The sequence below is a fragment of the Somniosus microcephalus genome, chromosome 1 (genome assembly GCF_052327205.1).
Source record: "Somniosus microcephalus isolate GS21.2 chromosome 1, FLI_Smic_1.0, whole genome shotgun sequence".
Taxonomy (NCBI): domain Eukaryota; kingdom Metazoa; phylum Chordata; class Chondrichthyes; order Squaliformes; family Somniosidae; genus Somniosus; species Somniosus microcephalus.
This window is the reverse complement of record NC_140987.1, coordinates 426,489,576-426,515,831: the sequence shown is the minus strand read 5'-3', so window position 1 is coordinate 426,515,831 and position 26,256 is coordinate 426,489,576. Positions and strand designations below refer to the sequence as shown.

At 50.4% G+C, this 26,256-nt stretch overlaps 1 protein-coding gene across 3 annotated transcripts in view; it reads left to right on the top strand.

Moving 5' to 3' along the window:
* Positions 1–26,256, top strand: part of tmem164 (transmembrane protein 164) — a 174,825-nt gene that overhangs the window by 128,612 nt on the left and 19,957 nt on the right. The window lies entirely within an intron of this gene.

The following is a 26,256-nucleotide window of genomic DNA, read 5'->3' as shown; positions in this document are numbered from 1 at the left end:
TTCTCTTGGTGTCTTGGCCAATATTTATCACTCAGCCAACATCACTAACAGATTATCTGGTCATTATCTCATTGCTGTTTGTGGAACCTTGCTGTGAGCAAATTGGCTGTCTTGTTTCCTACATTACAACAGTGACTATATTTCAACAATACTTAATTGGTTGGAAAGTGCTTTGGGACATCGTGAGGTGCCTGCACCCACATGGAGATGGTGGGTGGGGGAGAGGGAGAAGAATCTGAGAGAATGCGCATACTGTCCCTATGTTCTGTTCTCCCAATGTTGCATTCAAGTCAATGTCTATGAATACGGTTTGGAAGCAGGATTATCCTAGCTTCTGTACGATGTTAGCTGTGGCTCAGTGGGTAGCACACTCCCCTTTGAGTCAGAAGGTTGTGGGTTCAAGTCCCACTCCAGGGACTTGAGCACATAAATCTAGGCTGACACTCCAGTGCGGGAGTGCTGCACTGTCGGAGGTGCCGTCTTTCGGATGAGACATTAAATCTAGGCCCCGTCTGCGCTCTCAAGTGGACGTATAAGATCCCATGGCACTATTTCGAAGAAGAGCAGGGGAGTTATCCCCGGTGTCCTGACTGTTATGTATTGTGTGTTCTCCTCCCACCTGTGGTGGCGCTGTCACAGGAGATAAATGGTTGGGTGTTCTCGGTTAAGTTTAGCTCTCTTTGTTCGGAACTTCCCAGAACTTCCTTTCCTTCCAATAAAGCACTTCATGTTTGAATCTCTGGGTTCTGAGTCCTAAATTGTGTCTAGGTAGAAAGGTACCGACACAACACTGACCAATATTTATCCCTCAACCAACATAACAAAAACAGATTATCTGGTCATTATTACATTGCTGTTTGTGGGAGCTTGCTGTGTGCAATTTGGCTGCCGCGTTTCCTACATTGCAACAGTGACTACACTCCAAAAGTACTTCATTGGCTGTAAAGCGCTTTGAGATGTCGTGAAAGGCGCTATATAAATCCAAGTTTTTCTTTTCAGTGTATGAAAGGACTTTCTTAGAATGCAACTATTAGTCCTACTGTTTTTTTCCCCATCGTGATGAACTGCCTGGCCTTCATTTGGCAAGAGCCCATGCTGTTATAATTGAAAACCGGAGCTTATTGTATGGGGATTGCAGTTGCAGATATATGCCCCTTCATTCAGTAGTGCAGTGCATTGCAGCATATCTGAGAGTAACCCTCCAATAAGACATTGCTTGGGATTGTGACCTTTTGACAAAATGCTCCCGAGTAATGCTGTCATAATAAAAGCAAAGCATATATTATGTCATTTGTGTATCAACATTTTGAGACCTGATGAAGCCTCCTGCTGTCAATACAAGCACATTCTTTGCTTGATGTATGAAGATATTCCCTACATTGCCAGTAGTGTTATAAAGCAGACCCAGTCCGATGAACAGTTTTGCTTTCCCTCTTTTTTTTTTGCTCTCCTGTCCTGAAGGTGTAGACTTTTGCTGGAGCATGATCACATGGCACTAGAAGCCCTCGGAGTGAGCCTTCACCGAGTGTTAGCAGGCTATTCAACCATGGGGGTGGGGGGGCATCAAAGCCAAGTCCAATCCTCTCTTCACTGATCTCCACGTGCGATTTCTGACTGGAGCTACTGGATGGCAATTAAGAGTGGAACCCTAGCTGATTTTTTTTCTTTCCTTGCTCCAGGATGCTGAAGCAAATTTTTAATATCGCTATTCCAGCTTTGCCTTGGTCTGAGAAAAATATTTCTTAATAACCGCAGTTTTGAAATAAAATATTATTCGAGGTAATATTTTTAATGCATAACTGTCCTTGAAAATTTAGCTAAATTTATACACCTAAATTTATAACCCAGACATGAGTAGTGTGTTACTTAATTAATATTTCTGATGATGGAATCACTACAGTGTAGCTCTACCACCAGAAATCAACTAATTAAAAATTTATAATTAAAAAAGAATCAATTTCCTGAGGAGCAGCAGAACTTCTCCAGGTCTGACATTTACAATGAGGGCAGGCGAAGCAGATTGTTTTCACGCCAGCCCGTGATGTAGTGACAAATGCAGCTGATCTAGAGGGAAATATAACCAGCCAAGTAAAGAGCACAAGAACAGCATACACCGAGTAACAGAGAGAGAGGGGGAGGCAGAGAGAGGGGGAGGCAGAGGGAGGGAGGGAGTATTGTGTGCAGTTTTGGTCGCCTTATCTGAGGAAGGATGTTCTTGGAGTTTAGCGAAGATTCACCAGGCTGATACCTGGGATGGCAGGAATGACGTATGAGGAGTGATTGGGTCGATTGGGCTTATACTCGCTGGAGTTTAGAAGAATGAGAGGGGATCTCATTGAAACTTATAAAATTCTGACAGGACTGGACAGACTAGATGCAGGAAGGATGTTCCCGATGGTCAGGGAGTCCAGAACCAGGGGTCACAGTCCAAGGATAAGGGGTAGGCCATTTAGGACAGAAATGAGGAGGAATTTCTTCACCCAGAGAGTGGTGAACCTGTGGAATTCTCTACCACAGAAGGCAGTAGAGGCCAATACATTAAATATATTCAAGAAGGAGTTGGATATATTTCTTAAGGCTAAGGGGATCAAGGGATATGGGGAGAAGGCAGGGACAGGGTACTGAATTTGGGTGATCAGCCATGATCGCATTGAATGGCGGAGCAGGCTCGAGTGGCCAAATGGCCTACTCCTGCTCCTATCTTCTATGTTTCTATGGGAGGCAGAGAGAGCGAGGGGGGGGGGGGGCGTGTGGGAGGCAGAGAGAGCGGGGGGGGGGGAGTGGGGAGGCAGAGAGCGCGAGGGAGGGGGAGGCAGAGAGCGCGAGGGAGGGGGAGGCAGAGAGCGCGAGGGAGGCAGAGAGCGCGAGGGAGGGGGAGGCAGAGAGCGCGAGGGAGGGGGAGGCAGAGAGCGCGAGGGAGGGGGAGGCAGAGAGCGCGAGGGAGGGGGAGGCAGAGAGCGCGAGGGAGGGGGAGGCAGAGCGAGCGAGGGGAGGGGGAGGCAGAGCGAGCGAGGGGAGGGGGAGGCAGAGCGAGCGAGGGGAGGGGGAGGCAGAGCGAGCGAGGGGAGGGGGAGGCAGAGCGAGCGAGGGGAGGGGGAGGCAGAGCGAGCGAGGGGAGGGGGAGGCAGAGCGAGCGAGGGGAGGGGGAGGCAGAGCGAGCGGGGGGAGGCAGAGCGAGCGAGGGGAGGGGGAGGGAGAGCGAGGGGAGGGGGAGGGAGAGCGAGCGAGGGGAGGGGGAGGGAGAGCGAGCGAGGGGAGGGGGAGGGAGAGCGAGCGAGGGGAGGGGGAGGGAGAGCGAGCGAGGGGAGGGGGAGGGAGAGCGAGCGAGGGGAGGGAGAGCGAGCGAGGGGAGGGGGAGGCAGAGCGAGCGAGGGGAGGGGGAGGCAGAGCGAGCGAGGGGAGGGGGAGGCAGAGCGAGCGAGGGGAGGGGGAGGCAGAGCGAGCGAGGGGAGGGGGAGGCAGAGCGAGCGAGGGGAGGGGGAGGCAGAGCGAGCGAGGGGAGGGGGAGGCAGAGCGAGCGAGGGGAGGGGGAGGCAGAGCGAGCGAGGGGAGGGGGAGGCAGAGCGAGCGAGGGGAGGGGGAGGCAGAGCGAGCGAGGGGGAGGCAGAGCGAGCGAGGGGAGGGGGAGGCAGAGCGAGCGAGGGGAGGGGGAGGCAGAGCGAGCGAGGGGAGGGGGAGGCAGAGCGAGCGAGGGGAGGGGGAGGCAGAGCGAGCGAGGGGAGGGGGAGGCAGAGCGAGCGAGGGGAGGGGGAGGCAGAGCGAGCGAGGGGGGGGCAGAGCGAGCGGGGGGGGGCAGAGCGAGCGAGGGGAGGGCAGAGCGAGCGAGGGGAGGGCAGAGCGAGCGAGGGGAGGGGGGGGCAGAGCGAGCGAGGGGAGGGGGGGGCAGAGCGAGCGAGGGGAGGGGAGGGGGGGCAGAGCGAGCGAGGGGAGGGGAGGGGGGGCAGAGCGAGCGAGGGGAGGGGAGGGGGGGCAGAGCGAGCGAGGGGAGGGGGGGGCAGAGCGAGGGAGGGGAGGCAGAGCGAGCGAGGGGAGGGGGGGGCAGAGCGAGCGAGGGGAGGGGGGGGCAGAGCGAGCGAGGGGAGGGGGGGGCAGAGCGAGCGAGGGGAGGGGGGCAGAGCGAGCGAGGGGAGGGGGGGCAGAGCGAGCGAGGGGAGGCAGAGCGAGCGATTTGGGGGGGGGGAGAGTTACACAAGGGAGGGAGAGTGAGATACCAAGTTAGACCCAAATCCTGAGACATAGAGGTGACAACAAATGTGTGTGTGTGACAGATAGAGACAAACAAGGGGACAAAAAGAATGGATGACAATGACAGAAAGCGAGAAGAGATTGAAAGAATCTGAGACCCCCGATTACAGGAAGTAACAGAGCAAGAGAATTTTTATTCTTAATTTTTCTGAGCCATGCTATAGGAGACCAACTATATTGCATAATAATCCGTTGCCCATTATGCCCCATATGATATAATGCTACTGTTGTTGCAATGCTATGGGGGATCTTCTAGTAAAATTAAAAGCATACAAAAAAACACTGTAAAAGAATGAGATTATATATTGTATATCTATCTCACTCCAGATATATGTTTAGTTGTGATTTTTGATGTTTTATACAATCTTAAAAAAATATATACAAAAAGGAGAACGAAAGCCAATTATTGCCTGCTGTTTTTTGGACCATGAGAAAGCTGGAACGGTTGTTGAGACAACAAGGAGAGGAGCCAAGTAGCTGCCAATCTAGAGAAACTTCCACCGATAATTAGCCTCGAATTGACCTCTCAACCTATTTAGACCACTTACCCATATGCAAGACTCGAGCACAGGCTTGTTAGCAGCAAGATATTACAACCACTCCAGACCCCCTCGGTGAACAATGTAATAGGAGATAATATGTATAATTAATGTGTGTATATCTGCATAAATATTATTTATTATAATAATCACCTTAGCCAGTACATGGGCCTAGGTAAATATTCGCATGCTGGTGTTTTAAGTGTTCTTGCTGATAAAACACATTTCTTTGTTTAGTATCGAATCCTACTTTAGTTATTGTGCTTGTTAAAAGTTAAATTCTAAAAAAAAAGTTTGCAAAACCCTTTTTGAACTATGGAAGAAAATGTAGTTCTTTTTAAGGTGTGCTCTCCAGACAGCCTGCACACTTCGAACCCCTGTTGTATTCAAATGTCACTGCTGTCAGACGCTGCATGATTCAAAATGTCTCCAAGGCTTTCCGTAGAATTTTGTGTAAGGGACAAAACACCGAGGCAAACCAATCAATTCAAGAGGTCACTTAATCTCCTCATTTCTTTAGTACCTTGCATTTATCTGTATTCTTATGCTTTTTAATGAACAGAAAATTGCTCTTTTTTCCTCCACTAAACATGACTCTCGAAGGCAGGCCTTAGCCTGGGCTGGAATTTAGGATCTCGTTGGTCACTCTGCCTGCTATTCAGGATAGCGTAGCATAGTTTTGTTGTTTTTATATTTCACAGGCAGCATTATAGAAGTAGTTAAAGTCGGGGAAATAATATCCTGTTTAGTCACGTGTGTTCTGCAAATTAACCACCCTCTTCATTTTACACTGACCTAGTCTCAGCAAAGTGTTTGTAAGTTCCACATACCAGATAATTGGAGAAATGCACAAGGGCACATGTGAAAGACACGGTATCCAGTTCTAATGACACGGGGACGTACTGTTGTATCCCATCACCCTCCCCTTACCCCCCCCCCCCCCCCCCCCCCCGGGTTACACTAAATTATATGTAGTTTTATTATGCAGTGCAAGTTAACTCTGGAATACCAGAGACACGGGGTCCACTTACAGGAGTGAGCAGTGGCACTGAACCCAAGACACTACCTACGGCTGTCCAGACATTTGTAACACCTACCTTCTATTCTTCAATTAGTTGTTTTATTCAATTAGTTTTATCTTAGTTTTAAAGGAAGCAGGTGAGAACATTGCAGATGCCCTAACTATAATCTTCCAAAGTTTTCTCGATTCAGGAACCATTCATTTAGATTGGAAAATTGCACATGGCACTCCGCTATTTAAGAAAGGTGAGAGAGGGAAACCAGGGAACTATAGACCAGTTAGCCTAACATCTGTTCTTGGAAAATTACTAGAGTCTATAATTAAGGATAGAATGACTGAACACCTTGAAAATTTTCAGCTGATCAGAGAGAGCCAACATAAGAACATAATAGGAGCAGGAGTCGGCCATTCGGCCCTTCGAGCCTTGCTCCGCTGTTCAATGAGATCATGGCTGATCTTCTGCCTCAACTCCATTCACCGGCCCTATCGCCATAGCCCTTGATGCCCTTACTAGTCAGAAATCTATCGACTTCTGTTTTGAATATACCCAATGACTGAGCCTCCACAGCCCTCTGGGGTAGAGAATTCCAAAGATTCACCACCCTCTGAAGAAAATTTCTTCTTATCTCAGTCCTGAATGGCTTACCCTTTATCCTAAGGCAGTGGCCCCTGCTTCTAGGCTCCCCAGCCAAGGGAAACATTCTCCCAGCATCCATCCTATCGAGCCCTGTAATAATTTTCTATACTTCAATGAGATCCCCTCTCATTCTTCTGAATTCTTTGGATTTGTAAAGAGTACATCATGCCTTAAGAACCTGATTGACTTTTTTTGAAGAGGTGACCAAAGTAGTGGACAGGAGAATCATAGAAAGTTACAGCACGGAAGGAGGCCATTTTGGCCCATTGTGTCCCACGCCGGCCAACAAAGAGCTATCCCGCCTAATCCCACTTCCCAGCTCTTGGTCCATAGCCCTGCAGGTTAGAGCATCCCAAGTGCACATCCAAGTACTTTTTAAATGTGGTTAGGGTTTCTGCCTCTACCACCCTTTCAGGCAGTGAGTTCCAGACCCCCACAACCCCTCTGGGTGAAGAAATTTCCCCTCAAATCCCCTCTAAACCTTCCCCCAATTACTTTAAATCTGTGTCCCCTGGTTTTTGACCCCTCTGCTAAGGGAAATATGTCCTTTCTATCCACTTTATCTATGCCCCTCATAATTTTTATACACCTCAATAAGGTCTCCCCTCAGAAAAACAGACCCAGCCTATCCAGTCTTTCCTCATAGCTAACATTCTCTACTCCCGGTAACATCCTTGTAAATCTCCTCTGTACCCTCTCTCGTGCAATCACATCTTTCCTGTAATGTGGTGACCAGAACTGCACGCAGTACTCTAGCTGAGGCCTAACTAGTGTTTTTATACAGTTGAAGCATAACGCCCCCCTGCTCTTGTATACTGTGCCATGGCTAATAAAGGCAAGCATTCTGTATGCCTTGTTAACCACCTTATCTACTTGGCCTGCTACCTTCAGGGATCTGTGGGACATTCACTCCAAGGTCCCTTTGTTCCTCTACACTACTCAGTGTCCTACCATTTAATGTGTATTCCCTTTCCTTGTTAACCCTTCCCAAATGCATTACCTCGCACTTCTCCGGATTGAATTCCATTTGCCACTGTTCTGCCCACCTGACCAATTTATTGATATCTTCCTGCAGTTTACAGCTTCCTTCTTCAGTATCAACCAGACAGCTGATTTTTAGTATCATCTACAAACTTCTTAATCATACACCCTATATTCAAGTCAAGATCATTGATATATATACCACAAAAAGCAAGGGACCTAGTACGGAGCCCTGCGGAACCCCACTGGAAACAGCCTTCCAGTCACAGAAACACCCATCAACCATTACTCTCTGCTTCCTGTCTCTGAGCCAGTTTTGAATCCAATTTGACACTTTGCCCTGGATCCCATGGGCTTTTAACTTCATGACCAGTCTGCCATGTGGAACCTTATCAAAAGCCTTGCTAAAGTCCATATACACTACATCAAACGCACTACCCTCATCTACCCTCCTTGTTACTTCCTCAAAAAATTCAATCAAGTTTGTCAGACATGACCTTCCCTTAACAAATCCGTGCTGACTATCCTTGATTAATCCGTGTCTTTCTAAATGAAGATTTATCCTGTCCTTCAGAATTCTTTCTAATAATTTTCCCACCACCGAGGTTAGGCTGACTGGCCTGTAATTACTCGGTCTATCCTTTTCTCCCTTTTTAAACAAGGGTACCACATTAGCAGTCCTCCAGTCCTCCGGCACCACACCTGAAACCAGAGAGGATTGGAAAATGATGGTCAGGGCCTCTGCTATTTCCTCTTTTTTGCTTTGCTTAACAGCCTGGGATACATTTCATCCAGGCCTGGGGTTTTATCCACTTTTAAAGCTGCTAAACCCCATATTACTTCCTCTCTCACTGTTTATTTCATTTAATATTTCACACTCCTTTCCCCCCCCACCCTCTCTTTCCCCCCCCCCCCCAGCAATGTCTGCTTCGCCCCTCCTTTGTGAAAACAGACGCAAAGTATTCATTAAGAACCCCACTGACATCTCCTGCCTCCACACACACATTACCTTCATGATCGCTAATAGGCCCTACCCTTTCTTTAGTTATCCTCTTACTCTTAATATATTTATAAAACATCTTTGGATTTTCTTTGATTTTACTTGCCAAGAATTTTTCATGCTCTCTCTTTGCTTTCCTAATACCATTTTTAATTGCACCCCTGCAGTTTCTGTACTCTTGTAAAGATTCTGAAGTATTTAGCCCTCGGTATCTGTCATACGCCTCTTTTTTTTTTTCTTTATCCTACCCTGTATGTCTCTAGACATCCAGGGGGCTCTAGATTTGTTAGTCCCACCTTTTTTTCTTTAAGAGCACATGTTTGGTCTGAACCCCCCGGATCTCGTCCTTGAATGCCTCCCACTGCTCTGACACTGATTTACCTTCAAGTAGCTGTTTCCAGTCCACTATGGCTAGATCCCCTCTGAGCTTAGCAAAATTTGCTTTTCCCCAATTTAGAATTTTTATTCCTGGTCTATCCTTATCCTTTTCCATAACTACCTTAAATCTAACAGAATTATGGTCACTAGCACCAAAATGCTCCCCCACTGATGCGCCTTCCACCTGCCCAGCTTCATTCCCTAAAACTAAGTCCTGAACCGCCCCCTCCCTTGTTGGGCTTGCTACATACTGGCTAAAAAAGTTCTCCTGGATGTATTTTAGGGATTCCGCACCTTCTATACCCTTCACACTACAGGAAACTTTGTGCTATCCGGCACCCACGGGACGGAGCTACTGCCGTTGCCTCAAAACTTCCGGATAGACCAGCGTCAATGTTATCAGATAGGAGCTTTTCATCTCCGTATCTGACAACAAAGACTGTTGCTTAGCAACAGCTTGTCAGCACTTGGCCCGTGGCTTGGAAGCGTCTCTGAAGCTGTTGCTAAGATACAGAGACGCTTTCTAGAGCCTGCGTATCTGACCACAAACACTGTTGCTCAGCAACAGCTTGTAAACACTCGGCCCAGTAGCTTGGAAGCATCTCTGAAGCTGTTGCTAAGCTACAAAGACGCTTTCCAGAGCCTGCCTGTGAAAAGAATGCTAGGAGAAGAAAAAAAACCTAACCAAAACGGCTGCTGATTTCTGCCGTTAGATCGAAGTTGCCAGACATTCAACCTCCGGATAGCACAAAGTTTCCTGTAATTTTATTCCAGTTAATATTTGGGTAGTTGAAATCCCCTACTATTACTGCCCTATAGTTTTTGCATTTCTCAGAAATTTGTCTACATATTTGTACTTCTATCTCCCTCTCGCTGTTTGGGGGTCTGTAGTACACTCCCAGCAGTGTGATTGCCCCTTTTTTGTTTTTCAATTCGACCGATATGGCCTCGTTTGATGATCCCTTCAACATATCATCCCTCCGCACAGCTGTAATAGTTTCTTTAATCAATACTGCGACCCCCCCCCCCCCTTTTTAACCTCCCTCTCGATCCTGTCTGAAAACCCTATTACCAGGAATGTTGAGCTGCCATACCTGCCCCTCTCAGCCACGTCTCTAATAGCTATAATATCATAGTCCCAAATATCTACCTGTGCCCTCAGCTCATCTGCCATGTTCGCTATACTCCTTGCATTGTAGTATATACCATTTAGTACAGGCAAACCTCCTTGTTGACTACTATCTAACCCTCGATTCCTCTGTCCTTCCAATTTACTTTCTACGTTTTTGTTTTCCAATTCCAGATTTCTTCCCTCCCTATTGACTCTATATTTAGGCTCCCATCCCCCTGCCAAGCTAGTTTAAACCCTCCCCAACAGCACTAGCAAACCCTCCCGTGAGAATATTGGTCTCGTTCCCTTGAAGTGCAACCCGTCTGGCTTGTAGAGGTCCCACCTCCCCCAGAAACTGTTCCAATTCCTCAGCAATCTAAAGTCCTCCCTCCTACACCATCTCTCCAGCCATGCATTCATCTGCTCTATCTTCCTATTTCTGAACTCACTAGCACGTGGCACTGGTAGTAATCTGGAGATGATTACCTTTTGAGGTCCTGCTTTTCAACCTCTTTCCTAGCTCCCTAAACTCTGCCTGCAGGACCTCATCCCTCTTTCTACCTATGTCGTTGGTACCGATATGGACCACGACCTCTGGCTGTTCATTCTCTCCCCTCAGAATGCCCTGCAGCCGTTCAGTAACATCCTTGACCCTGGAACCAGGGAGGCAACATACCATCCTGGAGTCACGTCTGCGGCCGCAGAAACGCCTGCCTGCTCCCCTAACTATTGAATCCCCTATCACTATTGCGCTCCCTCTCCTCTTTCCCCCCCCTGCCTGTGCAGCTGAGCCTTCCATGGTGCTGTGGACTTGGCTCTGGCTGCACTCCCCAGAGGAACAATCGCCCTCAGCAGTATTCAGCACTGAATACTGGTTGGTGAGCAAGATGGGCTCAGGCATTTCTGCACTACCTGCCTGGTCCTCCTCCTTCTCTTTGACGGTCACCCATTCCCCCTCTGCCTGCACACTCTTAAGCTGCAGGGTGACCACCTCCCAAAACGTGCTATCCACGTAGCTCTCCGCCTCGCGGATGCACAGCAGTGACTGCAGCCGCCGCTGGAGCTCCATAACCCGGTGCTCGAGCTGCTGTAGCTGGCGACACTTCCCACACATGTGGACCAGGGGAGGTGTCCAGGACTTCCCACATGGCACAGGATGTGCATTCCACGGGTGTGAGCTGCCCTGCCATACCTCTAATTAACCCCTAATTTACTAAACTAGCTGGAATAAACTTAAAAACTTTAAGAAAGCCAAGTAAAAACATTTACCAGATACTCACCAATCAGTTCCCTCCCATTGTGCTGATGTCACTTTTGAATTCCGATGTCACTCTCTGAAAATTCTGCCGGTGCTGAGTTTGTGCTGCTGCCGCCTCGCCGCTCCTCTCGGGTCCGCACTGCCGCCGCCGCTGCCGAATGTCTATGGATGTTATTTATATGGACTGCCAGAAGGCATTCTATAAAGTCCCTCGTAAGAGACTGTTCACTAAAGTTGAAGCTCATGGAATTGAAGGTAAATTATTGACCTGGTTAGGAAATTGGCTAGGCAGTAGGGATAATGGGCAGGTACTCTAGTTGGCAGAGTGTGACTTGTGGTGTCACGCAGGGATCTGTGTGGGGCCTCAACTATTCACCGTATTTATTAACGAGAGCCACACATCCAAGTTTGTCGATGACCCAAAGGTAGGCAGTATTGTAAGCAGTGCATAAAATTACAGAGGGATATTAATAGATTTAGTGAATGGGCAAAACTGTGGGAAATGGATTTTAATGTAGGCAAGTGTGAGGTCATCCACTTTGGACCTAAAAAAGGATAGAACAGGGTACTTTCTAAATGGTGAAAAGCTAGAAACCGTGGAAGTCCAAAGGGACCCTGGTTAGACCACACCTGGAGTACTGTGTTCAATTCTGGGCACCACACCTTAGGAAGGATATATTGGCCTTGGAGGGAGTGTAGTGTAGGTTTACCAGAATGATACCCGGACTCCAAGGGTTAAATTACGAGGCGAGATTGCACAAACTAGGGTTGTATTCCTTGAAATTTAGAAGGTTAAGGGGTGATTTGATCGAAGTTTTCAGGATATTAAGGGGAACCGATAGGCTAGATAGAGAGAAACTATTTCCACTGGTTGGGGACTCTAGGACTAGGGGGCACAGTCTAAAAATTAGAGCCAGACCTTTCAGGAGTGAAGTTAGGAAACACTTCTACACACAAAGGGTGGTAGAAGTTTGGAACTCTCTTCTGCAAACGGCAGTTGATGCTAGATCAGTTGTTAATTTTAAGTTTGATTGATAGATTTTTGTTAACCTAAGGTATTAAGAGATATTGGGAACAGTACCATAGTGGTTGTTACTGAACTGGTAATCCAGAGGCCTGGATTAATGATTCAGAGACGCGAGTTCAAATCCCATCACGGCAGCTGGGAAATTTAAATTCAGTTAATTAAATAAATCTGGAATAAAAAGCTAGTGTCAGTAATGGTGACCACGAAACCATCGGATTGTCCTAAAAACCCATCTGGTTCACTAATGTCCTTTGGGGAAGGAAATCTGCCATCATTACCCGGTCTGGCCTATGTGACTCCAGACCCACAGCAATGTGGTTGACTCTTAACTGCCCTCTGAAATGGCCTAGCAAGCCACTCAGTTGTAACAAACCGCTACGAGAAACAATAAGAATAAAACTGGATCGGCACTGGCTACGGACATGACAACGGCACACCCAGCCCAGTTGACCCTACAAAGTCCTCCTTACTAATATCTGGGGGCTTGTGCCAAAATTGGGAGAGCTGTCCTGCAGACTAGTCAAGCATCACCCTGCTATAGTCATACTCACCGAATCATACCTTTCAGCCAATGTCCCGGACTCCTCCATCACTATCCCTGGTGGCGGCACAGTGGTATACAGTCGGGAGGCAGTGGCCCTGGGAGTCCTCAACATTGACTCCAGACCCCATGAAGTCGCATGGCTTCAGGTCAAGCATGGGCAAGGAAACCTCCTGCTGATTACCACCTACTGCCCTCCCTCAGCTGATGAATCAGTACTCCTCCATGTTGAACACCACTTGGAAGAAGCACTGAGGGTAGCAAGGGCACAGAATGTTCTCTGGGTGGGGGACTTTAATCCCCATCACCAAGAGTGGCTCGGTAGCACCACTACTGAACGAGCTGGCCAAGTCCTGAAAGACAGAGTTGCCAGACTGGGCCTGCGGCAGGTGGTGAGAGAACCAACATGGGGGGGAAAAACCTACTTGACCTCGTCCTTACCAGTCTACCTGTCGCAGATGCATTTGTCCATGACAGCATTGGTAGCAGTGACCAACGCACAGTCCTTGTGGAGACGAAGTCCAGTCTTCACACTAAGAACACCCTGCATTGTGTTGTTGGCACTACCACCTTGCTAAATGGGGTAGATTCAGAACAAATCTAGCAGCTCAAAACTGGGCATCCATGAGGCGCTGTGGGCCATCAGCAGCAGCAGAATTCTATTCCACCACAATCTGTAACCTCATGGCCCGGCATATCCTTCACTCTACCATTACCATCGAACCAGGGGACCAACCCTGGTTCAATGAGGAGTGCAGAAGAGCATGCCAGGAGCAGCACCAGGCGTACCTAAAAATGAGGTGCCAACCTGGGGAAGCTGCAACACAGGACTACATGCATGCTAAAAAACGAAAGCAGCATGCTATAGACAGGGCTAAGCGATCCCACAATCAACGGATCAGACCAAAGCTCTGCAGTCACAGCCAGTCACGAATGGTGGTGGACCATTAAACAACTAATGGGAGGAGGCTCCATGAATAGCCCCATCCTCAGTGATGGTGGAGCCCAGCACACGAGTGCAAAAGACAAGCATGAAGAGTTTGCAACCCTCATCAGCCAGAAGTGTTGAGTGGATGATCCATCTCAGCCTCCTCCGGAGGTCCCCACCGTCACACAAGCCAGTCTTTAGCCAATTCGATTCACTCCTGATATCAAAAAACAGCTGAGCGCACTGGATACAGCAAAGGCTATGGGCCCTGACAACATCCTGGCTTTAGTGCTGAAGACTTGCGCTCCAGAACTAGCCACACCTCTAGCCAAGCTGTTCCAGTACAGCTACAACACTGGCATCTACCCAACAATGTGGAAAACTGCTCAGGTATGTCCTGTCCACAAAAAGCAGGACAAATCCAATCCGGCCAATTATCGTCCCATCAGTCTACTCTCAATCATCAGCAAAGTGATGGAAGGTGTCGTCAACAGTGCTATCAAGCAGCACTTACTCACCAATAACCTGCTCACCGATGCTCACTTTGAGTTCTGCCTTGACCACTTGGCTCCTGACCTCATTTACAGCCTTGGTCCAAACATGGACAAAAGAGGTGAGGTGAGAGTGACTGCCCTTGACATCAGGGCAGCATTTGACCAAGTGTGGCATCAAGGAGCCTTGTAAAATTGAAGTCAATGGGAATCGGGGGTGGGGGGAAAGCTCTCCACTGGCTGGAGTCATACCTAGCACAAAGGAAGATGGTTGTGGTGGTTGAAGGTCAATCATCACAGCCCCAGGATTTTGCTGCAGGAGTTCCTCAGGGCAGTATCCTAGGCCCAACCATCTTCAGCTGCTTCATCAATGACCTTCCCTCCATCATAGGGTCAGAAATGGGGACGTTTGCTGATGATTGCAGTGTTCAGTTCCATTCATAATTCCTCAGATAATGAAGTGGTCCATGCCTGCATGCAGCAAGACTGGGATGACATTCAGGCTTGGGCTGATAGGTGGTAAGTAACATTCGCGCCACACAAGTGCCAGGCAATGACTGTTGTAGGAAAAATGATTCCTCGGAAACTAGACTTTGAGTAAGAGAGACAACTTTATTAAATGACAGAGCTCTGGGAGAAGCGTCTGCAACCACGCGGTCTGCGAGAGCACCTTCTCCCCGATTGTAGTACGTGCCGAGCTTATATACAATTCCAAGAAGTTGGTTTTAGATCATTTACATTCATCCAATCAATTCGTTTATTAGCGCATATCGTTATTTTCCTCCAGTCAGGCGTTTACACACTCTTGTTGCCAATTCTGCCTCTTCAGTGATTGCGAAAGGTCTTCGTTTCGTCTTGTTTTGTCTGCGTCACCGGAATGTGATTAGTTCGATAATAGGATACCAGTGAACCTTGTTAGTTCTTGGGACTGTGATAACAGGACACGAGATGAACTTTGTTCCAGCCATGCGTTGGCGTGGCATGTCTCATTGTGCAGTGATTCAATTAGTCCCAGTCAGCGAATTTGTTGTTTGTGTCTTTTCCAGCAAAATTTTATTCTAACAGTCCCTCCTCTTGGTCCTGGAGCACGATTCATTTGCTCCCAGATGACCATCCTCGGTCCCCCTCTCGTCGGTGCTTACAGCCACTGGCTTATGTCCGGGGGTTCGGTTGCTCCTTCGACAGTGTCATATTGGTGTTCTTCGTCCCTTGGTAGCAGGTTGGTGTGTTCCTCCTCGATAGAGGCGATTGGCATCACGGTTTTCATAGCAGTTTGGCAACACAACTTTATAAGGCTCAGCGCACAACACATCAACATACAAATTACAACTATTATTATTATCCCTTGCATCATCCACGCTCCCCACCCGGTTTTCCCTAGCAACCAATCAAGCCACCCTGTGCTTGTGGGTTGATGGAGCTTCTTTATTTCTTCTTGGATATGATTTGCTAGGCTCGTGATATTCTCGGAGCTATCTGGGACATATGTACAGCAGTCTGTCCCGATCAGGGCACAGGTGCCTCCTTGCGCCGCCAACAGATATTCTAGGGCCATCCTATTCTGTAAGGCGGTGGTCCGGATCGCCACCATTTCGGCACTCATTTCTCTCAGGGACTCAGCCGTATCGTTGGCTATTTGTTCGAGCACTGCTGCCATGTTTATGGATTCCCTTGCTATTTTTCCTGTTCCGTACCAGGGGAATGCTATAGCCCAGAATCTTTCGGTTTCTGTAATAGCTCTCTTAACACGCTTGGCTGATTGCCATAACGACTGGTACCCATAGTGGTGGGTTAGGGAGGATAAATGATGGATGTATGGTACTATGTATCCTATATAGCATGACCCAGTCCAGGTTCGTGGAAGCCATGGATACGCCTTATATCCGCAAATGAAATAGGTATTATTATAGGCCTCAAATTTGTTCCAAAGTTGGTACATGATCCCAGGTATTCCCCTCCAGGGTAGATTGCTAGTCCGGTTTAGCACTTCGGATAAATTAAACGTTCCCACGTGGGGCCATTCTAGGGCACCTGGTGGTTTAGTACTGGTTTTGGTTAAAGTGTAATTATACTTGCACTTACTCCATCCAACCACTAACCCTGTCTCGTCATAGTTTACCAAGCAGACTTCCCCCTCTGCATTGTTTAGTTTTCCCCCTGTGCTGACTAATAGCTCTTCTGAATACCTTCGATTATCGTACTGGGGATGAAACCATCCTTTAAAGTTCGTGGGGTTATACCCTGCCCGTTTCCACTCCTGTTCCAGCTGATCTGGATTCAAGCTATTTTGGGTTTGTATGGTATTGTGGGAGACTACAGTCTCCCGCGTAAAGAAATAGGCAACACAGCGAGCTACAAGAAATAGGTCTTTACTCCAACTCTCACAATACAGTACTGAATTCGTAAAGCCCACAAACCTGTGATGACTCACGGATTGGTCACCTGCTGGAACCTGATTGGTTTTCCTTCTCTCAGCAGCAGGCAAGTCTGAACATGCCTTATTCCTCTCAGCTTGCAACTGTCTTGCGGGGGGAGGGGAATACAGCAGTTAAAAGTGGATTATACAGGTTTATCTACATAGTGTTTCCCCAATGTGGTAACGCCACATACGCCCCCCCCCCCCCCACCCCCAGAATCCTCGTTAACTGTAAAAGTCAGTCTCTGCGGAGGTTTGACCAAACGGCCGTAGCGGCTGTAGTAGCCATCTGGCGTGTGAGAAGGGCTGTCTGGGAGGTCGGCCGGTTGGTTCATCGGCTGGTCTGGCGGCTGGTCTGCCGGTGGGCTGGCTGGACAGGCTGCCGGCGAAGGTGGGGCGGCGGCCGGGAAGTAAGGTTCTGGCGTGTCTTGGTCCTCTTGTGGGGCCGCCGCCAACGCGGGAGGTCTGCCCTGCCGTGGGGGAAGAGCCGGACGAAACGGGAAGCTGAGGTCCAGGTGCGCCGGTTTGAGGCGGTCTACTGAAATAAAGTCCGGCTTGACGTCGATAAGAAAAGCTTTGTCCCCCGTCTCCAATACTGAGAAGGGGCCGGTGTATGGTGCCTGCAGCGGGCCTCTGTGCGCGTCCCGGCGCACGAAGACGAACTCCGCATGTCGTAAGTCCCGAGGCACTTAGGACGGCTGCGGGCCGTGTTGCGAAGTGGGCACTGGACGGAATTGCTGGGCCGCGTCCTGGTGCAGGGAAAGCTGTCTGGCGGCCGACCACGGCTCTATTGTCAGGGGGAGGAAGTCGCCTGGTACTCTGAGCAGTTGGCCGTAGACCATCTCGGCCGCGGAGGCGCGGAGGTCCTCTTTGGGCGCGGTGCGCAATCCCAGGAGGACCCAGGGTAGTTTGTCGATCCAGCTGGTGTCGGCCAGGCTGGCGCGGAGGGAGGCTTTCAAGGAACGATGAAAGCGCTCGCAGAGCCCGTTGTCCTGCGGATGGTAAGCTGTTGTCCTGTGCAATAACAACAGAAAATGCTGGAAATACTCAGCAGGCCAGGCAGCATCCGTGGAGAGAGAAACAGAGTTAACGTTTCAGGTCTGGGACCCTTCATCAGAACTGGAAAAAGCTGGAGATGTAACAGATATTAAGCAGGTGCAGAGATGGGGGGGCGGTGGGTTAGGAGGGGAGGAAGAAATAGAAATAACATCCTGTACTTTTGTAAGAGGCAGGAAAGATAAAATGTTGCAAATGGGAATGGCAAAAATCATACTGCATGAAAAATGGGGGCAGGGATAATTATCTGAAATTGTTGAACTCAATGTTGAGTCCGGCAGGCTGCAAAGTGCCCAATCGAAAGATGAGGTGCTGTTCCTCGAGCTTACGTTGAGCTTCATTGGAACAATGCAATAGCCCGAGGACAGAGAGATCAGAGTGGGAGTGAAGCGGTGAATTAGTGTGACAGGCGACCGGAAGCTCAGGGTCACCTGAACGGAGGTGTTCCGCAAAGCGGTCGCCCAATCTGCGTTTGGTCGCGGTGATGGCACTCCATAAGTGGGAGGTGAACTGGGGGCCTCTGTCCGAGGATATGTCGGTCAGCACGCCGAACCGGGCCACCCATGTCGAGACGAATGCTCGCGCGACGTCGGTCGTGGTGGTGGAGGCAAGGGGAACTGCCTCGGGCCATCTGGTGGTGCGGTCGACGATCGTGAGCATGTGTGTGAAACCGTGCGATGGCGGCAAGGGGCCTACCAGATCGACGTCGACGTCGTCGAAACGCCTCTCGGGCACCGGGAAACACTCCAATGGCGCCTTGGTGTGCTGCTGGACCTTAGCGCGCTGACACGCCATGCATGTGTAGGTCCAGTCTCTCTCATCCTTGTGGAGTCCAGGCCAGACGAACTTGGCGGACATGAGTTTCTGAGACGCACGCATCCCTGGATGTGAGAGGCCGTGGATGATGTCGAAAACTCGCTTGCGCCAGGCGGATGGGACGACCGGCCTAGGCGAGGGGACTGAGACGTCGCACAGGAGGGTTGTGCCGGCTGCGTGGAAGTGGATGTCGGCCAGAGTGAGGCTGGTGGTTGACGTCCTGAGGGCCTGGATCTCCGCGTCGGCGGCCTGGTCTCTCGCCATGCTGGCGTAGTCGACGCCCAGGTGCACTGCGTGGAGCGAGGGTCTTGAGAGGCAGTCGGCCACCAAATTGTCCTTGCCGGCGACGTGGCAGATGTCCGTGGTGAACTCCAAGATGAAGTTGAGTTGGCGCTGTTGGCGCGCAGACCAGGGTTCAGTTACTTTGGCCATGGCGAAAGTGAGCGGCTTGTGGTCCACGAATGCGGTGAACGGCTGGCCTTTCAGGAGGAAACGGAAGTGCCGGATTGCCAGGAACCGGGCCAGGAGCTCTCTGTCGAACGTGCTGTAGGCCTGCTCGTTCTTGCGCAGCTGTCGGCTGAAAAATGCCAGTGGCTGCCACGCGCCTTCGACCCACTGTTGCTGGACAGCGCCGACGGCTTAATCCGAGGCGTCCGTGGTGAGGGCGGTCTTGGCGCCCGGGATGGGGTGGGCCAGTAGTGTGGCGTTGGCCAAGGTGCTTTTGGTCTGGTGGAAGGCTGTTGCCATCTCGCTGGACCAGGTGAGTTGCTCTTTGCCCGTTTTGCCCCTGGTGGCTTCGTAGAGGGGGTGCACGAGTGAGGCGGCCTTGGGCACGAAACGGTGATAGAAATTGACCATCCCCAAAAATTCCTGCAGCGCCTTGACCGAGGTGGGCTGGGGAAAGTCCGCCACCGCCTGCACCTTGGAAGGTAGGGGAATGGCTCCCCTTGGTGAGATTCTGTGGCCGAGAAAGTCAATTTGGGCTGCTCCGAACTGGCATTTGGCCGGGTTGACGATTAGCCCGTGTTGGTTGAGGCGCTGGAAAAGAGAGTGCAAATGCGCGATGTGCTCGGCCTTGCTGGTGCTGGCCACGAGGATATCGTCCAGATAGACGAACAGGAAGCTCGGGTCCCGTAGGACGGAATCCATGAGCCGTCGGAAGGCCTGTGCGGCGTTCTTGAGCCCGAAGGGCATGCGCAGGAACTCGAACAGTCCGAAGGGGGTGATGACCGCCGTCTTCTGGACGTCTGCGTGGTGGACGGGGACCTGATGGTAGCCGCGAATCAGGTCGACCTTGGAAAAGACGGACTTTCCTACTAGGTGTGCCGAGAAGTCTTGGATGTGCGGAATGGGGTATCTATCGGGCGTGGTGGCGTCGTTGAGCCGTCTGTAGTCGCCGCAGGGGCGCCAGCCACCGCTCGGCTTGGGCACAATGTGGAGGGGAGACGACCAGGGGCTGTTCGAGCGGCGGATGATGCCCAGTTTCTCCATCGTGGCGAATTCTTCCTTGGCCACCGCCATCTTGGCTGGGTCCAGGCGTCTGGCTTGGGCGAACACTGGTGGTCCCGTAGTGGCGATGTGGTGCTCGACACCATGCTTGGCTGCCGTGGCTGAGAAGGTCGGTTGTGTGAGCCTTGGGAAATCTGCGAGTAGGCGGGCGTAGCCGTCATCCGCCGGGGCAGAGCAGGACCCGATGAGGGCCGGACTGTTGCTCTGCTGGCAGGCCAGTGAAGCGAAAGTTGCTGCGTCGATCAGGTGCCTGTCGCGGACGTCGACCAGGAGTCCGTGGGCGCAAAGAAAATCGGCGCCCAGCAAGGGATGTGCCACCGAGGCCGTCACGAAATCCCACGTAAATCGCTGGCTGTTGAAACAAACCTCGGCCCGTTGCTTTCCAAAAGTAGCGATGGCTGCGCCATTTGCCGCCACGAGGGGTGGGCCGCTGCAGCCTGCCTGGATGTCGAGCTGGGAGGCAGGAATTATGCTGCGTTGGGCTCCGGTGTCGCAAAGGAATCTGCGCCCTGAAAGGGAGTCGGTTATGTACAGCAGTTTACCTGCGGTGCCGATGGCCATCGTGGCGGCGGGGGTGCGGTCGAGCGGGCTTAGACAGTGGCGCGGGGCTGGCACGTAGGGCCGGGCGGCCATCTTGGTTTGATCGAAAGAGCAGGGTGCTCTGCAGCGTTGGGCCTTGTGGCCGAAACGCGCATGGTAGTAGCATAGTTGTGCGGCCTGGCGTGGCGGCGCGCGCTCGGTGGTGTCGGGGAGCCTCGCGGCTGCACAGCCGAGTTGGGCGACGGCGAAGACTTTGTCCGCGGCGGCTGCCAGTTGTACGCAGTCTGTACCTGCTGAGGAAGCAGGCTGAGGAAAAGGGCCCGAAACAAGAAGCACTGCGGTTCAGAGCCCAGGAGCGCAAGCATCCGGCTCATCAACTGGGTCGGGGTAGAGTCGCCGAGGTCTGGTAGTGAAAGAAGCCTACGGGCCCTCTCCTCCCCGGACAGGCCGTAAGCCTGCAGCAAGCGGCCCTTAATGGTTGAGTACTTGCCGGTCTGTGGTGGGTTCCCCAGCAGGTCGAGAACTTCGGCGGCGGTGGAGCTTGCTAGCGCTGAGACTACGTGGAGGTACCTTTCTTCATCATCTTGAACCCTGCGAAGGGTGAATTGGGCCTCTCTGTGCGCGAACCAAGCTGGTGCTTGGTGTTCCCAGAAGGTGGGGAGCTTCAAGGACGCGGCGCCAGCCGACATCGGGCTGCTGCTGGTTGCCGTCGGGTCGTTGCTGGCCTCTGTAGGGCTACGTGAGTCGGGGGCTTTGGCCGCCGACATTCGGGGTCACCAATGTGGGAGACTACAGTCTCCCGCGTAAAGAAATAGGCAACACAGCGAGCTACAAGAAATAGGTCTTTACTCCAACTCTCACAATACAGTACTGAATTCGTAAAGCCCGCGAACCTGTGATGACTCACGGATTGGTCACCTGCTGGAACCTGATTGGTTTTCCTTCTCTCAGCAGCAGGCAAGTCTGAACATGCCTTATTCCTCTCAGCTTGCAACTGTCTTGCGGGGGGAGGGGAATACAGCAGTTAAAAGGGGATTATACAGGTTTATCTACATAGTGTTTCCCCAATGTGGTAACGCCACAGTATCCTCCTTATTCCAGGTGGTATTAGAGTATAATAACCACCCTACCATCTCCTCTACCTTAAAGGGGATAGGCCTTAATGGGATTCCTCCCCCCGTATGGGTGGGCACATGGGCGCACACCCAGCAGGAGCTTTGGCCCATTTTTTTTCGCATAGACATATGACATATACAGAAAGGTATTCACATGCAATCCTCTCTCTTTACGTAAATGGGGTACCGCGCTTCCCGTGACAATATAAAATAACGCCATTACCCATAATACTCTAAACATGATTAATATATCACTACAGTCCAGTCTTTACAGGAATTTTATGACAAAGGGTATGCAGAGCACCTGTAAAACAGATTCAGAAAGTAGCCAGTCAGTCGTCTTTATATACTTTCAATTGTGTCCAATGCTTCCATACTCCTTTACCCCTTATGTCTAGACAGGCACAGGTATCCCCACTGATTATGATTTCATATGGCCCACTCCATTTTGGGGCAAACCCTGGTTTGCTGGGCAGAGTTTTCACCATGACTTTACTACCCGCTGAGGGAACATAAGCCGTCATTGTGAGCTCTTGTGCCCGATCCTTGTCCTCCTGATTATCACGGACATTCTTTCGCATCTCCTTTAATTGGGTGCTAAGTTCCAGAACGTATCGTTTTAGTCTATCTTTTAAAGGGCCTACATCGGCCCCACCTGTTATGATGCCTTCTGGCAATTGCATCGCCCTTCCTGTCATCAATTCATAAGGGGTCAAGCCTGTCGTTCGGTTTTCAGTGGCTCGCAGCTTCATTAGGATAATGGGCAATACTTCAGTCCAGGTTTCCCCCGACATCTGCATTGCCTTTGCCAATGCATTTTTAAGGGTTCGGTTCATTCGTTCCACCATGCCCGAACTTTGAGGGTGCTATGGGATGTGGAATTTTTGTTTAATTCCCATTAATTGGCATACTGTTTTTATGACACTCCCGGTGAAGTGGGTACCTTGATCAGAGTCCATTTGAATTGGTATTCCCCACCTGGGGATTACTTCTTCAGCTAAGACTCTGGCAACCGTCAAAGCGGTGCAATTTCGCGTGGGGAAAGCCTCTACCCAGCGGGTGAATTGGTCTATGACCACGAGGCAGTATGTTTTGCCGTGTGACGGTGGAAGGGGACCTGTGAAGTCTATTTGTATATGCTCCCAGGGCCCTCGTGGCCTTGGTTGATGTCCCATTTTGACCTTTATGGGTTGCCCGGGGTTATACTGCGCACAGGTGACATCGATGGCAGTATCTCGCGATATCTCTTCCCATCCCCTTCCACCACCATTCTTTGCTGAGGCTTCCCATCATCGCTTCTCTCCCTGAGTGTACAAGCCCATGGTGGAGTTCTAATAGCGTATTTTGAATGCACTTGGGGGCCATTACCCTGTTTATCCTTTCGCCAGACATTATCGCTTCCCCGCTTTGCGCCTTGTTCTTCCCACGTACCTTTTTCGACGTCGGGGGTGTCCTCATGGAGTTCGTCAATACTTATCTCGTCCTCGGAGCTGCTCACAGCGGCTATTGGTACTTCTTTGATCCTTTCTTGCTCTAGCGCCCTTTGTGCTGCTTTGTCCGCAGCCTGGTTCCCCTGGTGATTTAACCAGTCCAGGCTAGTCGGTCCGGTTCCCTCTGATGTGCCTTAATCTTAATTACTGCTACCTGTTGGGGTTTGTCGCTAGCTTCTAGGAGGGCTTCTATCCTCAGCTGGTGTTTTATGGGATTGCCTCCCGTAGTAATGAATCCCCTCCTACCCCATGCAGTCATCTAATCGTGGACCACCCCAAAGGCATACCTACTATCTGTGTAAATGTTCACGATTTTATTCTCTGACAACTCTAGTGCCCTGGTGAGAGCCACTAGCTCTGCCACTTGGGCCGATAGGCCTCCATCAATCCGCCCTGACTCTACGGTTTTTAATTCGCCATTAACCACCGCCCACCCCGTTCGGGGCAGCCCATCTATATACTTGCGTGAACCATCTACGTACAACGTCTCTTCCGCTGTCGCTAAAGGGGTGTCTTTTATCCTATCTTCTTCCAGGTTCATATCTACGTCCCCACAGTTGTGGGGCTCCCCAGTTCCCAGTATTCCTTCTGCCGGGTTCTCCCCCGTGTCTCTAGCAATGGTTACTGCTTTACTCGGCGGGAGGAGGACGGCCTCCCACTTGGCACGTCTCATGTTCGAGACGGATCTTAATTTCCCGGTATTCAGCATCTCTACCAGAGTGTGTTTGGTGTGCAATATAATGTTTCCTGTCATTACTATCGGCTCACTAACCTTTACTGCCCAAGCCGCACAATCCAATGCAGCTATGCACCGGGAGAGCCCTGTGACTACCGGTCCCTCCGCTGTGGAATAGTAGGTGACGGGCCTTCTTTTATCCCCATGATCCTGTGTAACTATTGCTGTGTAAAACCCTTCTTCATTGTTGTAATGTATGTGGAAGTCCTTACTCATATCTGGCAGTCCTAGCCCTGGGGCTGATACTAGCTCAGACTTTAGTTGAGTATAAGCTTCCTCTTGTTCCGGTCCCCAATCTATCGGTTCCAACGCGGGTTTACCCCCTTTCACTAATATTTGTATAGGTTCTGCTAATTTAGCGAACCCCGGGATAAAATTTCTACTGTAATTAAAGAACCCCAGTACCTTCCTGACTCCGCGTACTATTACGGGTCTCGGCATGCCCTGGACAGCGTGTTTCCTGTCCTGTGGCATTTCTTTAAGTCCTTGGGAGATTAGATGTCCCAGGTATAGGGCCTGAGTTTTTCCTATCTGTGCTTTTTTAGGGCTTACCTTGAGGCCAGCTGTCTCTAGGGCCCTTAGTACTAAATATAGGGTTGCCAGATGGTCTGCCTTCGTTTCCAAGGCTATTAGTATGTCGTCGACTTACTGCAAAATAGTGCTTCCTTTAGGTACTTCTATCTGTTTTAGGATATCACTCATGACGCGGTGAAAAATAGCTGGGCTATTATGGAATCCCTGTGGCAATCGGGTCCACGTATATTGTTTATCCCCTACTGTGAATGCAAATTTCTCTTGTGATTCCGGATCTAATGGGAGTGCCCAGAATCCGTTAGCTATGTCTAAAACGGTGAATATCTTCTGTTCAGGGGATAGCCCATTCAAAATTGTTGAGGGGCTGGCAATGATGGGGTGTAATTTAGGAGTGACCCTGTTGAGGGCCCTATAGTCAACCTATAGCTCCCATCAGGTTTCTCTACTGGCCATGTGGGGGAATTTAGTAGTGCTCGTGGTTTCCCTCAGGATACCCCTTTCTACTAGCCCCTTCACTATGTCCACGACTGCCTTCCTGGCCTCTGCCTTTATTGGCTACTGGCGGTGGGATTTGTGTTCTGGTCCGGGAATCTTAATAGGGTCGATACTAGCTTTTCCTGTATCTAACTTTGTTTCAGCCCATACCCCAATCACGGAATCACAAATGGCTCCGTATCCTCCCGTATCTTCGTGCCAGTCCCTGGTAGTTACGGTGGCCACCCCAAGGGTGCCAGTGTTATTTGCCAGTTGTCTAATCTTTTCCTTACGGCCATCCGCCTTTGGCCATGTTAACCTTCCTTTGCCACAATCAATTATTGCTTTGTACTCCCTCATTATATCATTACCTAATATTGTACCTTCATTATTTTTACACACATAGAATTTCATGGGGAGGTATATATTATTGATTTCCACCAGCTGCGTGGTGCTCAAGTGAGCTGGCACTTTAGTGCCATTGAGTCCTCGCAGGAGTATTGACTTACTAGTCGTGGGGAGGGGGAGGTTAGTGACGGAAACTGATGCGCCTGTGTCCACCAGCATTTCACATTGTCGCCCCCTACTAGTGCAGACACATAAATTCTCCCCTCCCTTTTACCTTTTATGGGGGCCACCGGACATCAACTACTACGCTTATATTCCTGTCATTCCTTATATTCTTCGGCGGTTAGGGTGTTTTGCCCCTCACTAGGCCTGCCGTGTTTTCCGTAACAGGCGGCCTCTAGGTGCCCCCGTTTTCCACAATAATTGCACTGTTTGTCAACTTTCTTCCCTTTGCATTCTTTTGCAAAGTGGCCCATCTTTCCACAGTTGTGGCATGGTCCTTTCTTGGGTCGGGTTCCAGATTCCCAATTAGTCATGGCTGCTACCATCTCTTACTTTACCTTAACCTTATCCTTATCCTCCATCCCACTTCCATCTACCCCACTAGCCCATTCTACCAGGTCATCATAGTTTCTGGCGGTTACTACCCCCATCTTAATGATGCCTTGGTGTCTGGGTGACAAGCCATCCTTAAATGCCTGTATAAAGGCCGGGTCCGTCCTAATGGCATTTTGTTGGCCCGAGCTCTCTTGGTAGATATTGAATAATCGTTCTCCATATTCTGACACTCCCTCACCCTTTTGTTGTTTGGTTGTTGTGATTCTATTCCAATTCGTGGGGGAATCACCTAGGACCCTCTGGACTTCTGTCTTTAAAAAGGGCAAATGCCGGCTGTTGGGCGTCCATTTCGTCAGTGAGGGCTACCGCGTGTGTCCAACGCCCTCCGCTGTAGTCTTGAGCGGGTTGAACTGCATGCCCGCCTGCCACAAGTCGCCACTTGTCCGCAGGGCAGGCTGCTCGGACCAATTGGTGAATATCCCTTAGGTGCAACTGGTGCCCTACCCA